We start from the raw sequence: 14,826 nt of genomic DNA on the forward strand, positions 1-14,826 counted from the left end.
GATTTTTTTCCCTAAGATTACTCTCCTTGTCTTTAAAGGGACTACATTAAGTCCATTTTTAATTTATCCTGTTCATTTGCATAAACATAACAAGAGCAGCAAATGATCACTTATGGTCTTTATTTCTGCTTTGCTGGAACTTACCCAAGGAACATTTAGGGTGACCCTCAGTCTGCTCTTCAGGGCACAGAAGCTGGGCCACATACCTGGCATTCATCCTTGCCTGTACACACCTGTCCTTTCCAAGTCTTTCTGGTTTTCCATTGTGCCTTAAGGTCCCTTCTAGCCATCTTTCAGGAAAACAACCTTCGTTCCTTCCCTGGAGAGATTGCTGTGGACCGCACAACCAACCATGGCAGCAGGCCTTTTGTTTTGCGGGCTTTTATTACCTTTGAAAGTCATTCCCAGTTCCTCAGGGCTTTTTGGTAACAACCTGAGCCCAAGCGTGTCTCCTTTAGGCTTGACATTCCAGTCAAAGACTTGGTCAAAAAAAAGGAACCTCTATTAACAACTGGTCTTATTAGTTCTATGCAAAGAAACAAGTCATTACTTACTTGTTTAGAATGACAAACTCTGGAGAGATCAAATAGGGAGAAAAATATACAACGTGAAGGAAAATCTTTGTCCTAATATTCACTGAACTGGCATTTCCATTCTTCATATTTTCATTTTCCCCCACTAAAAAAAAATTTTTTTGTTTGTTTTTCCATTACAGTTGTCTCACTTATTTTTTCTCCTCTTGCTTCCCTGTACCCTGCCCCTCCCTTCCCCCACATTCAGTCCCCACTCAGCTGCCCATGTCTGTGGGTCATTTATACATGTTCTTTGATTTGATACTTCCCCTTTTTACCCCCTTTTCTCCCTCCCACCTCCCCCCTTGTTACTGTTAGTCTACTCCTTGTTTACATACCTCTGGTTCAATTTTGCTCATTTGTTTGTGTTTTTCATTAGTTTCCTGTCATAGGCAACAACATAACGTATTTTTCTTTCGTTGCCTGGCTTATTTTGCTAAGCATAATTCTCTCTAGTTCCATCCATGTTGTTGCAAATGGTAGAAGTTCCTTCTTTCTTTCTGCTACATAGAACTCCATTGTGTAAATGTACCACAGTTTTTTGATCCACTCATCTACAGATGGGCGTTTAGGCTGTTTCCAGCACTTGGCTATTGTAAATAGTGCTGCTATGAACATTGGAGTGCATAGGTTCTTTTGAATTGGTGTTTCAGGATTTTTCGGATATAATCCTAGCAATGGAATTGCTGGTTCAAAAGGCAGTTCCATTTTTAGTTTTTGAGGAAATTCCAAACTGTTTTCCATAGTGGCTGCACCAGTCTGCATTCCCACCAGCAATGCACCAGGGTTCCCATTTCTCCGCATCCTCTCCAGCACAAGTTGTTTGTTGATTTGTTGATTATGGCCATTCTGACTGGTGTGAGGTGGTATCTCATTGTGGTTTTTATTTGCATCTCTCTGATGGCTAGTGATGTTGAGCATACTTTCATATGTCTATGGGCCCTCTGTATGTCTTCTTTGGAGAAGTGTTTGTTCAGGTCCTTTGCCCATTTTTTAATTGGGTTGTCTGTCTTCTTGGTGTTGAGTCATATGAGTTCTTTATATATTTTGGAGATCAATCCCTTGTCTGAGATGTCATTGGCGAATATATTTTCCCATATGGTTGGTTTCCTTTTCATCTTGCTGATGTTTTCTTTAGCTGAGCAGAAACTCTTTAGTTTGATATAGTCCCATTTGTTTATTCTTTCCTTTATTTCCCTTGCCTTAGGAGATATATCCGTGAAAATGTTGCTATGTGGGATATCTGAAATTTTCCTGCCTATTTTTTCCTCTAGGGCTTTTATGGTATCATGGCTTACATTTAAGTCTTTGATCCATTTTGAGTTTATTCTGGTGTATGGTGTAAGTTGGTGGTCTAGTTTCATTTTTTTGCATGTCCCTGTCCAGTTCTCCCAACACCATTTGTTGAAGAGGCTCTTTTCACTCCATTTGATGTTCTTTCCCCCTTTGTCAAATATTAGTTGACCATATGAACCTGGGTTTATTTCTGGGCTCTCTATTCTGTTCCATTGATCTATATGTCAGTTTTTATGCCAGTACCACACTGTTTTGATTACCGTGGCCTTGTAGTATAGTTTGATATCAGGTATTGTGATTCCTCCTACTGTGTTCTTCCTCAAAATTGCTGTGGCTATTCGGGCTCTTTTTTGGTTCCATATAAATTTTTGAAGTATTTGTTCTAGGTCTGTGAAATATGTTGCTGGTATTTTAATAGGGATTGCATTGAACCTATAAATTGCTTTGGGTAGTATGGACATTTTAATGATGTTGATTCTTCCCATCCATGAGCATGGTATATGCTTCCATTTATTTGTATCTTCTTTAATTTCTTTCTTCAGTGTTATGTAGTTTTCTGAGTACAGGTCTTTTACCTCCTTGGTTAAGTTTATTCCTAGGTATTTTATTTTTCTTGTTGCTATGGTAAATGGGATTTTTCTTTCAGTTTCTATCTCTGAGTTTTTATTGTTGGTGTATAAAAATGCTTTCGATTTCTTAATATTGACTTTGTATCCTGCTATTTTGCCGAATTCACTTATTAGTTCAAGTATTTTTTTTGTGGAGTCTATAGGGTTTTCTATGTACACTATCATGTCATCTGCAAATAATGACAATTTTATTTCCTCTTTTCCAATTTGGATCTCTTTTATTTCTCTTTCTTGTCTGATTGCGGTGGCTAGAACTTCCAAGACTATGTTGAATAGGAGTGGAGAGAGCGGACATCCTTGTCTTGTTCCTGATCTCAGGGGGAATGCTCTCAGTTTTTGCCCATTGAGTATGATGTTGGCTTCAGGTTTCTCATATATGGCCTTTATTATGTTGAGGTATCCTCCCTCTATTCCCATTTTGCTGAGAGTTTTTATCATAAATGGGTGTTGTACTTTATCAAATGCTTTTTCTGCATCTATTGATATGATCATGTGGTTTTTGTCTTTCATTTTGTTTATGTGGTGTATTACGTTTATTGATTTGCGAATATTAAACCATCCTTGCATCCCTGGGATGAATCTTACTTGATCGTGGTGTATGATCTTTCTAATGTGTTGCTGGATCCGGTTTGCCAATATTTTGTTGAGGATTTTAGCATCTATGTTCATCAGCGATATTGGCCTGTAGTTTTCTTTCTTTGTTTTGTCTTGACCTGGTTTTGGAATTAGGGTTATACTGGCTTCATAGAATGAGTTTGGCAGTCTTCCCTCTTCTTGTATCTTTTGGAATAGTCTGAGAAGGATAGGAGTTAGTTCTTTCCTAAATGTTTTATAGAATTCACTTGTGAAGCCATCCGGTCCAGGGCTTTTGTGTGCTGGGAGTTTTTTGATTACTGCTTCAATTTCACTAGCTGTTATTTGTCTATTCAGACTTTCTGCTTCTTCTTGATTCAGTTTGGGAAGACTATAAGTTTCCAGGAATTTGTCCATTTCCTCTAGGTTGTCAAATTTCTTGCCATACAGTTGTTCATAATAATTTCTTATAATCCTTTGTATTTCTGTGGTATCAGTTGTGATTTCTCCTCTTTCGTTTCTAATTTTATTTATTTGGGTCCTCTCTCTTTTTTTCTTGATGAGCCTGGTTAAAGGCTTGTCAATTTTGTTTATTTTTTCAAAGAACCAGCTCCTACTTTTGTTGATCTTTTGAATTGTTAGTTTAGACTCTATGTCATTTAATTGTGCTCTGATCTTGATGATTTCCTTCCTTCTACTTGATCTGGGCTTTGCTTGTTGTTCTTCTTCTAGTTCTTGTAGCTGTAGGGTTAAATTTTTTATTAGAGATTCTTCTAGCTTTTTTAGCTAGGCCTGTATTGCTATGAACTTTCCTCTTAGGACTGCTTTCGCTGTATCCCATAGGTTTTGGATTGTTGTGTGTTCATTATCATTAGTTTCCAGAAACTTTTTGATTTCTTCCTTGATGTCATTGTTAACCCATTCATTATTTAATAGCATGTTATTCATTCTCCATGAGTTTGAATGTTTTTTAGTTTTTTCCTTGAGGTTGATTTCCAATTTTAAGCCATTGTGATCTGAGAAGATGCTTGATATAATTTCAATTTTCTTGAATTTGTTAAGGCCTGTTTTGTGTCCTACCATGTGGTCTATCTTTGAAAATGTTCCATGTGCACTTGAGAAGTATGTATATTTTGCTTCTTTGGGGTGAAAACTTCTATATATATCGACTAAGTCCATTTGATCTTGAGTGTTGTTCAGTGCCTCAATATCTTTGGTGTTTCTTTGCTTCGAAGATCTGTCCATTGTTGACAATGAGGTGTTAAAGTCCCCTACTATGAGTGTGTTGTTGTCTATATCTTTCTTGGAGTCTTTCAAAATTTTCCTTATATATTTGGGTGCTCCTAAGTTGGGTGCATATGTATTTATAAGGGTTATATCTTCTTGATGGATTTTTCCCTTAAGTACTATAAAATGCCCTTCTTTGTCTCTTTTTATGGACTTTGCTGTGAAATCTGTTTTGTCTGATATAAGTATTGCTACCCCGGCTTTTTTTTCATGCCCATTTGCTTGAAATACTTTTTTCCATCCCTTTATTTTCAGTCTGTGTAGATCTTTTGTTCTAAGGTGGGTCTCTTGTAGACAGCATATATGTGGGTCATTCTTTCTAATCCATTCAGCTACCCTATGTCTTTTAATTGGATTGTTTAATCCATTTACATTTAAGGTTATTACCGATAAGTACTTATTCATTGTCATTTTTCCCCTTTGTACTCGTGTTCTTCTCTGTCTCTCTCTGTTTCTTTATCTTCTTAGTGCAGACCCTTTAGCATCTCTTGCATTGCTGGTTTGGTGGAGATGTATTCTTTTAGCCTTCTTTTGTCTTGGAAATTCCTTATTTCACCCTCCATTTTGAATGAGAGCTTTGCTGGGTATAGTATTCTAGGTTGTAGGCCTTTGTTTTTCATTGCTTGGAATATTTTTTGCCATTCCCTTCTGGCTTGTAGTGTTTCTGCTGAGAAATCTGATGATAGCCTTATTGGAGCTCCCTTCTACATTATTAGTTGTTTCTCTCTTGCTGCTGTTAGGATCCTCTCTTTGTCTTTGAATGTTGCCATTTTAATTATGATGTGTCTTGAGGTTGGCCTGTTGGGGTTCATCTTCATTGGGACCCTCTGCTTCCTGGACTTGCGTGACTCTTTCTCTCGTCATGTTAGGGAAGTTTTCTGTCATTAGTTTTTCAAAGAGGTTTTCTATCCCTTGCTCTTCTTCTTCTCCTTCTGGAATTCCTATGATACGGATATTATTACGTTTCATGTTGTCTGGCCCTGGCTGGTTTGGCTCAGTGGATTGAGCGTCGGCCTGCGAGCTAAGTGTCGCTGGTTCGATCTTCCAGTCAGGGCACATCAGAGAAGGAAAACTCTGACTCCAAAAAACCTCCGCTGCCTTGCGGCATACCTCTTCAGGGGAAAGGCTAAGGGAGTAAATCCCGACAGAAAATCCAGAGCCGGAGTCCCTAAGGCGTTTTGACGTTGTAGTCAACACTGGCAACTCCTGCGGCGCACCTGAAGCCAAGCTGTATTGACTCCGTCTTTCCCTTGGACCCTTCAGCTGCGATGAGAGGGGCTTCTGCTGCATGGGCAACAGCAGACCCTCCATATCACCCTGCCCAGGCTCTGTAGCTTCAGCTTCACTGGAGAGGACACTCCAGCGTCATCACAAGATGTCGATTCAACACGGGAGGAGACAGATACCGTGTCACTCCCGAGTCGGACTGCACAGCCATTCTCGGCGGTGCAGATAGACTCTTAAGAAGCTACACCATCGTCTCTCGAGACGGACGGTCATGGGCAACAGCAGACCCTCCATATCACCCTGCCCAGGCTCTGTAGCTTCAGCTTCACTGGAGAGGACACTCCAGAGTCATCGCAAGATGTCGATTTAACACGGGAGGAGACAGATACCTTGTCACTCCCGAGTCGGACTGCATAGCCATTCTCGGCGGTGCAGATAGACTCTTAAGAAGCTACACCATCGTCTCTCGAGATGGACGGCTGCTGATGCGATGCATGTTGTCCTGCAGCTGTCTTAGAACCTCTTCATTCTTGTTCAGTCTTTTTTCATTTTGTTGCACTGTCTGGGAGTTTTTGTGTAGGTTGTCCTCCAGCTCGCTGATCCGATCTTCTGTTTCCTCTAGCCTGCTTTTATTTCCTTCTACTGTGTTCTTTAATTCAGAGATCGTATTCTTCATTTCCTCCTGGCTCTATTGATAGCTTCTATGTCCTTTTTCATGCTCACGTAATTTTCTGTGAGTTCCTTGTAGTTTTTCTGGAGTTCTTTGTAGTTTCCACTGAGCTCATTCAGCTTCTCCATAATCCATGTTTTGAATTCCATATCTGATAGTTCGCACCCCTCTATTTCATTTAGCACTCTTTCTGGGGATTCTACCTTTCTTTTTGATGGGAGGTTGTTTCTCTGTCTCCCCATTTTTTTGACTCCTATTGTTTGTTGGTGCTTCTTAGAATGATCTGCACTTCCTGGATCTGCCCCTGGTGGCATCAGATCCTGTACCAGTCTGGGCCTAGGCAGCCTGTTGGAGACTTACAGGGATCTACTGCTGTTGTCTGTCTTCTTTGATTGTTAATCTATTCAATCTGTGATTAGCTGTCAGGCTTAAGGACTGTGGGTGTGGCAACTTAATTCCTGTAGACAGGGCTTTTGCTTCCCCTCAGGCTGATGCCACTTGGAGGAGAATGGTCTACCTGCAGTACTGGGGATGAGTCAGCACTGGGACCCAGTCGGCTGCTCCTCCAGTTCTCCCCTCAAAGCCACCGTGCCAAACTCTCCCCAAGTGTCTCCAGTCCTCTCTGCCTTCCTCTGCTTGAGCCCAGGGTAAGTGGTGGCCAAAATATTTTTGTATGTGATCCACTTAAGAGCTCTTTTTCTCCTGCTGTTTCTCTCCGGCTAGCAAGAAACCCTGTGGCTTTTCGCTTTTCACAGCTGATACTATTTTACTTTCCACTCTGTTGCTGTAGGCTGGGAAGCCCAGCTGGGGGTTTAGACCCTGCCCTTCTCAGGGGGAATCCCCGGCTGCTGAGCTGTTTCTCAGTCCCTTCAGCTGCCACCCATGTGAGCCCAGCCAGCCCTTCCGCATCTCCGCACTCCCTACCGGTCAAGTTGTGATGTAGCGGCCTTTTCTGTCTCTCCGTGGTTATAAGACTTCTTTCCAGCTAGTGTTCCATTGGTTATTCCTGATGATTTCTCCAAAATTAAGTTGTAAATCCAGACTGGTCCTGGGAGGAGGTTAGTGTAGCTTCTTCCACTTACTCCTCCACCATCTTGGATCCTCCGAGTCATTGTTCTTATACAGAATCTTGCTTTAAATTTCTTGAATATTTTCCAAAATAATCAATAATGGCTTTAGACTACAAGATATCCTTGGTAATGGGGTTTGGCAATTCTTTTGGAAGATACAGTTTTTAAGGTTTAAGGTTAGACAAACTGGTGATCCATATTGAAGAACTCAGAGTTTTGAGCTAATGTGTTATTGAGGTTTATAGGGCGGAATTACATTCATCCTAATAAATTGTTATGGATCATGAATCAGAATGGAGATTACGACAAATGAGAATAAATAGCTTGGCCAAAGGCCCTAAGTGCTATTGAATAATTATACTGAGCATGTAGGTTTTTTGGTTGTGAGTATATACAGCATATACTTGTTACAGAAACAGGGGAGTCCAAAAACAAACCCCAGAGTCTGCGGCTGGGAGATAGGGAAAAGGAAGCAGCTTTTGGGATGCCCTTGCATGCCTGGAGCTAGTGGCTGGAAACATTGCTGCACAAAGATCTGCTTTACTTCCAAGGCTCAGGAAGATGGGAGGGGTCTTGGACTGTGGGATGGTACAGAAGGAGCAGACAGAGCCTATGTGGGGTTCTGTGTATGGTGAGAACTGCTTGGAACACCCACTACATCAGAGGAGGCAGTCAGGGATAGATAAGCAGCTGCAGACATTTTTAGCTGGCTCTCTCTGGCACTCTGGGGTTAGCTCTCTCTCTCTGGCCCTGGCTCTTGTGGGCTCCCTCCATGTGGCTTGGAGAAGGGGTCTCCAGGCTGCTTTAAGAAGAGGCTCTCACCATGCAGTTTTGAGAAGGAGAGGAGATCCATGCAGTTTACAGTAAGAAGGCAGTTTACAATGAGGCTGAGAATCCAGGCGGTTCTGCATTAAGAGGTGGAGGGCACCACAGCACAGAAAAAACCTCCCCAATCAGATTTGAGTGATTGGCAGCTAGTGGTAAAGCTGAATTGTGCCTAGGAAGTAGAGAAACAGTGTTTCTGACTTTCCTAAGACTGGCCAGGTCTGGGAGGGGGAGGCAGGACTATCTGTAAATAAACAATTTTTTTTTTTCACTAAACTCTGGTATTGAGAGTTATAATTCTGGCAGCGGGCAATCGGGCCCCTAACTAAACAGCCCATGGGTTCTGTTTCAATCAGAGAGAGAGAGAGAGAGAGAGAGAGAAAATGCTATGTTATCTCTGAGTTCAAAGCAGGGCTTGTCACTTACTGCCCAGTAATTGAACATCTTTATCTCTTAAGATTAAGAAGGAAAAAATAAGAGCACTTATCTTCTAGAGCCTATAAAAAGTTAAGTAAAATCATACATGTAAAATGGTTAGCATAGTGTCTGGCACATAGTGTCTAGTACTAGCATTTATTAAATGCTAGCTCTTATAATTATTACTATGCAGTCTTAAAATAGATTATTAGTGCCAACCGTCATGCACTCTCAGCAGCAAAGATTAAGACTGAGAAATTCAGAATGAAGTAAATGATCATGTTCACAAAACTACCATGAAAATGCTAAGTGCTGTATCTCAGAATGGTTGACTTGGTAACTTAGAAAATTGTTTTATGATAAATATAAAATTAGATAGAGATAACGATGATAAAAATAAGAACAACTTAACACAATTCATTGATCAGTTCATTCTTTTTTAAAATCACTGAATAGTTTTTAAGGTCCTAGTACCTACTATGAAATGTATGTATGCTGAAGATATGAAAAGAACAACAGTCACCATCCCTGCCCTTTATTAAAGCTATCATTAAGGGTGTAAATATTAAATTAATATTTGTCTATTTAAAATCAATGAAACTTTATCTATGTAAACTGTAAGCTACTTTTCCATAACAACATTAAACACAATTCTTTACAAGGCCATAATTTATGAGTAATCTCCACTCATAGAAATACTACCCTATGATTTATAATCCTATTGTTTCAATTTAAACAAATGTGCAATCACTTAAAAACAGTAAAATTGAAAAAAAGAAGAGTTAAAGTAATCCTAAAAAAGAGACAAAAACTTTATTTCCCTGGTTCTAGATTTTTATAAGAAATCTCACTTGAAAATGGAATCAGTAAAACAGGTTCTCATGCTTCTTTCGAAATAGTGGACAGAGATGACAAGAACACCTCCACAACAGGTGTTCCTCAGTGCTACTGGAGGATGGAGTGATTCAGAATGTCCCCTAGCTGGGTGTACTGCAGGAATGGGAAAAACCTGTTTCCTTTATGAACTGCCCCCATGAATCACTTCCCAACATGGGACACCTGCCTAGATACTGGCATGAAGGAAAGGAGCCTGGTTAGCTGCTCCACTTTCAAATGGGAGAGATGGACCTGAAGGACATAAATTGCCAAGAGCATTTTAGTATTTTTTTCCACTGAATTCTGCTTTTGAGAATATTGGACTCCATCAATAAGGAGGCACATTAAAATTTGCCTCAGGCTGGTGCAGAGAGATGACCAGAGTCATGAGCAGTAGGGTAAGCTCTATTGTACTCATACCCTGGAGGAAGAACTAGTTCAGGTTGACAACATGGAGAGATCATCTTTCTGGCACCTGGATCCTATGGTGGGAGTATCTGATCTGCACTGGGCACTTGGAATGCTGGGTCCTTGAGCCACCCCAGCTGAGCACTGCTTCTGCCTTGGTGATCTGTTAATCCAAAGGATTTCTTGGTCTTCCTAGGCTGGCCAAATGCTGGAATTGGATGATCATATCCTTGAATATTCTTTCTGAAAGCTTATATGGAACATCTGCTCCAGTTAATGTTAGTCTACTGTGTGCACTTACTTCACCTAAATTACTGATGTTGTAAGTATTAACCAGATATGATGAGCTTTGTTAGTAATAGCAATAACCTGGTCTTTCAAAGGACACTTGAATTTTTGCATGTCTTCTGCTAACATTGTCTTATTTTCCATATTCAAGAGCAAGGTTCATGTTTTCATCTCCTGGGCTATTTCTCCTCTATCCCTAAACTGTTTTTTCCCCCTACCTATGATTTACTGTTACATTGACTTGTTAGAGGTCAGTCGTTATTTAAAATTTAAGCTTTTAAAATTTGTTTTATTTTTTTTATTTACTGTGTTTCTATTACAGTTATCCCATTTTTCCCCCCATTGCTCCCCACCACCCAGCTCACTCCTTCTCCGACATCCAGTCCCCACCTCATTGTACATGTCCATAGGTTATTTATACATGCTCCTTTACAAAACCCTTGCCCTTCTTACCCCCTTCTCTCCCCCCTCCCCCCCCCTCTGATAACTATTACTCTGTTCCTTGTTTACATGCCTTTGGTTCAATTTTGGTCGTTTGTTTGTGTTGTTCATTAGTCTCCTGTATCAGGTGATATCGTATGGTATTTTTCTTTCATTGCCTGGCTTATTTCACTAAGCATAATTCTCTCTAGCTCCATCCATGTTATTGTAAATGGTAGGAGTTCCTTCTTTCTCTCTGCTGATAGTATTCCATTGTGTAAATGTACCACAGTTTTTTAATCCACCCATCTACAGATGGGCACTTAGGCTGTTTCCAGCACTTAGCTATTGTAAACAGTGCTGCTATGAATAAAGGGGTGTATAAGTTCTTTTGAATTTGGGTTTCAGGATTCTTTGGGCATAATCCTAGCAGTGGAATTGCTGGTTCAAAAGGCAGTTCCGTTTTTAGTTTTTTGAGGAAATTTCATACTGTTTTCCATAGTGGCTGTATCAGCCTGCATTCCCACTTTTGAAGCTCCTTTTCAGTCTTTGCATCTTCTGATTCTCAAGACTCATTCTTCCTCCAGAGAATTTTGATATGATCTTTCAATATTTCTTTTTTTCTTCTTTATCAGATTTAATATATATTTGCTTACTTTGTTCTTCAAGACTTTGTAAGAAAAAAATCTCAGAGACACAGTTTCTTCAAAGCCCCTTTTGAATGATCATTTAAGTATCTCCAAATTCTGACTTTCTCTCTAGTTCCCAGTAACAATTACCTTGCTGTATCTGCCATCTTCAATAAGCATTCAGTTAGACTTGCTCTGTGGCTTTTTCTTATGTAGCATATTTTCTACACATGCTTAAACTATGCAACTATTTTTGTTTTTCCATTTCACTCATTCTTTCACTCACTCATGCTTCAGCTTCTTGTGAAAATAGTTTTATATTTTTCTACACTTGAGGATTTTTATCCACATCTTTCTTGAATGCTATCTTCAGTTGTTCTTCACTCTTCTCATATAAATTTAAAGTTGTTTTTGCTTCAGTCACATGGGATTGGATACATTCTGATCTATCTTCTAGTCAATGCTCTTCTTGTGATATCAACTCTCACCTTGTATTGTTTTAGACATTTAGATTTCTATTTCCTCAGTTTTTTTTTTTCCCCTAGAATGTCTATTTTAATCTCCAAGAATAAGGTCTGTTCAGTTTTCCATTTGCTTCTAGCTCATCATTCTGATAGCTTGGTCTTAAGGATCAGCTCCATCAAAGACAACTTCAGTTTTTCAGTCTTTCTTGCCAGAATGATATAAACTTATCAGAAAAATTTAACTTTTCTTTATCTAGGGCAGAAAACCAAATGGCAAGATGTTTTCCCCCATAAAGTTTGCTTTTAACTTTATTTGCTCATGCCTTTAGCTCACATTCTGAGGTGCTGGGAATTAGGACTTCAACATATGAATCTGAGGGAACACAAGTCAACCTGTACCAGGGAAAGTCAGTGCACTTACATTGACAAGAACTTGAATCTTTGTGACTATTATACACAGTCTGGAAGCTTATTCATTAATTCGTCTGGTGAAAGGGGTGTGCCTTTTACCTTCTTTTGTAGATTCTTTCACCCATCTTCTATTGAAAAACCTTCCATAATTAAGTGAAAGCCAAGTTACTACTTTCCTCAAAACTAATTTCTGGACCCAAGCCACAAACATAGCAGGAATAGGATTTAAAGAATTGTACAAATGTTCTCATCTTTCAAGGCCCAACTTAAACACTGTTTCCATTGTGAGCCTACTCAGATCTCACCCAAGTACAAGACCATTTCCTCTTCTCTGAACTCTAATGACACTTTATCTGTGCCTCTCATGGAGTTTTTCTCATGTAGGTTTCTGTGTTTCCACAGCTCAGGAATAAGCTCAAAACACCTCCATCTTGTGTCTCTCATCACTTTGAGGCCAATATTTTAACTTTTGGCTCACATTACCTGACACATGGTGCACATCAGTACATATAAAATAACGAATGCAGTTTATTGCTAAGTTCTTTTGGAAACTTTGAAATCTTGTTGACCTGAGATGCCCTTTCTAATGTTGCTACTATGTTTTTTCTTTTTAAGTCTATATAATTCCTTTTCTGAAATATTAACTCCAGGAGGAGAAACTGCAGTACTGCTGCATACCCTGAAAAAAAAAAAGATTGTTTGATGATGAAGTAAATGACAGAGGAGAGCTTCAAAGGGCCTACCATTTGAGGAGACTGGATAATTCAAAAAAGAAGGAAGCAAACAGCACAGTGGTATACAACTTTCACCAAATTACAATAGTTTTCTACAGATATCACAGTGAATTCTATTCTTTGACAGAACAAAGAACAAACCTAAAAGAAATGCAAAACACTGCACCCTTGGTGTTTCTTCTGAGTCATAGTGATTTTCAATCTGAGGGTGGAGGACTCCTGTCGAGGATGGAGAGTGGGAAAGAAAATTCTCGTAAAGACCTCTATGATCAATATGCCTTCCAAGCAGTTGCTGAGAACCATTCAGAGTGAACGAAAGAGATACACTTCACATGTATGTGTGTTGCCGTTTTTCAGTGGGCAGTTAAATGTACTGTTATGATTAATAGAATTAAAATTCCTTTAAAAACTCTTCCTGAATTATTAGTGGGTTTTTGTCATATTTTGCTCAACTGGTACTGATGGTCAGTATTCTGGAGTTCTTGGAAGTAAAGTTGAAAAGTGGACCCTTTAAAGGAAAAGTTTGGAGGCCAACTACTCTTGATATAAAGGCTTGCCCTTCATGAAAAAATTGAAATTTCTGTTTCAAGACTTGAAAGTAGCAGTAGTAGGTTTTGTTTCCATGTTTCGGTTCAGTTCTGATGACACTTTGTTTTCAGTGTAATTCTTCAGGATGGCTCTAGGGTAGGGCTGGGAGCCAGTGTTTTGTTTATCTGGGGAGGAGAAACCCCAGGATTCCTCTACAGGACACATGAGGACTAGCGCAGAGTGCAGACAAAACAGGATATTACTTTCTGATTTAGTTACGTGTGAGAATTTCCCAAAGGGCTCTCATGTTGCTTCTCCTAAATAATCTGCATGGCAAAGTGGCCCCAGACAAATCCCATGACCCTTTTGCATATTAGTATAAACTAGTATTGTCCAAAAAAGAAAGTGATCACAAAGAAAAAAGATTTAATAAAAAATAGAGAAGTTACTGGAAGGAGCAATGATGAAGGCACATATTTATGAAAGATATTTTGAGCATGGCTTTGAGGGGAAAGATGTACATTCATGGACATTTGCAAAGAAATGAACCTCTGTTTTAAAAAGGGAGGAGTATGATCAACTCAAGAAAGAGGAAAACAAATCGCCCTTGGGCTTCAAATTTATTGTTAGTATGTTTGGGACCAGCTTTACCTTCCTCATTGTGTTGGACTTAGACTGATCTATATGCAACTTTGAGTTATCTGAACATATCAGATAGGAGGGTTAGGTGACAGGTGGTAGGTACCAGTCTTGACAAATTCATAATGACATCTCTTCACAAATGCCCAGACAGAGCAGTGGCTCCATCCCTTTGTCCTTCCTCCTTTTCAGGACTCTTGACTCTTAGCCTCTATCTAAGCCAGGAATGGCTGTGAAGGAGCCAGTTAAAATTCACATGCCTTCCCACTCACTGCAGGATTGAGTTCAGGTTACCTTTAGCTTCAAACTAAGTTGAAATCCCCTTCTAACATCCCAACCTTCTGCAACTCAGGCTGCAGCCATCATTTTTATGTAATTCACTGAACTCTCTTGAGTTGTTCATAAGCCTTTGAATATGTGGTTCTGTCTGAAATGTCTCCTCTTGTTGAAAATTATCTTATTCTTAAAGAGAAACCTTTCTGAGAAGCCAATCTTGATGCCTGCAAAATGCTTAGCACACAGTAAGAACTCAATAAGTTATAGGTGTCATTACTGTTAGGCAATTAGTAAGGCTTTCCCACTTCTGGGTTCCCATAGTCCTTAGTCCATGTGTGTTAGAGTTCCTAGGTATTATCACCATGTTTGCATTTCTTTCTCCCTCAGTAATCTGTTTTGTACCTCTAGTACCCAGCACAGTGGCTGACACAAAATTTGTTAAATGAATCCGGCTCAAGGCCAGGAATCTGGAAAAGCCATTGAGTAACACATTAAGAAGATGAGGTATAACAAAAGGAAAGGGTGGAGACTGGGGAACAGAGTTCCTAGCCCTTCCTAAAGGTGCTACATCCATTCTACCCTGGGCA

This window comes from Furipterus horrens, unplaced genomic scaffold (assembly GCF_987537825.1).
Source record: "Furipterus horrens unplaced genomic scaffold, mFurHor1.1.pri manual_scaffold_2, whole genome shotgun sequence".
NCBI classification, from domain to species: Eukaryota; Metazoa; Chordata; class Mammalia; order Chiroptera; family Furipteridae; genus Furipterus; species Furipterus horrens.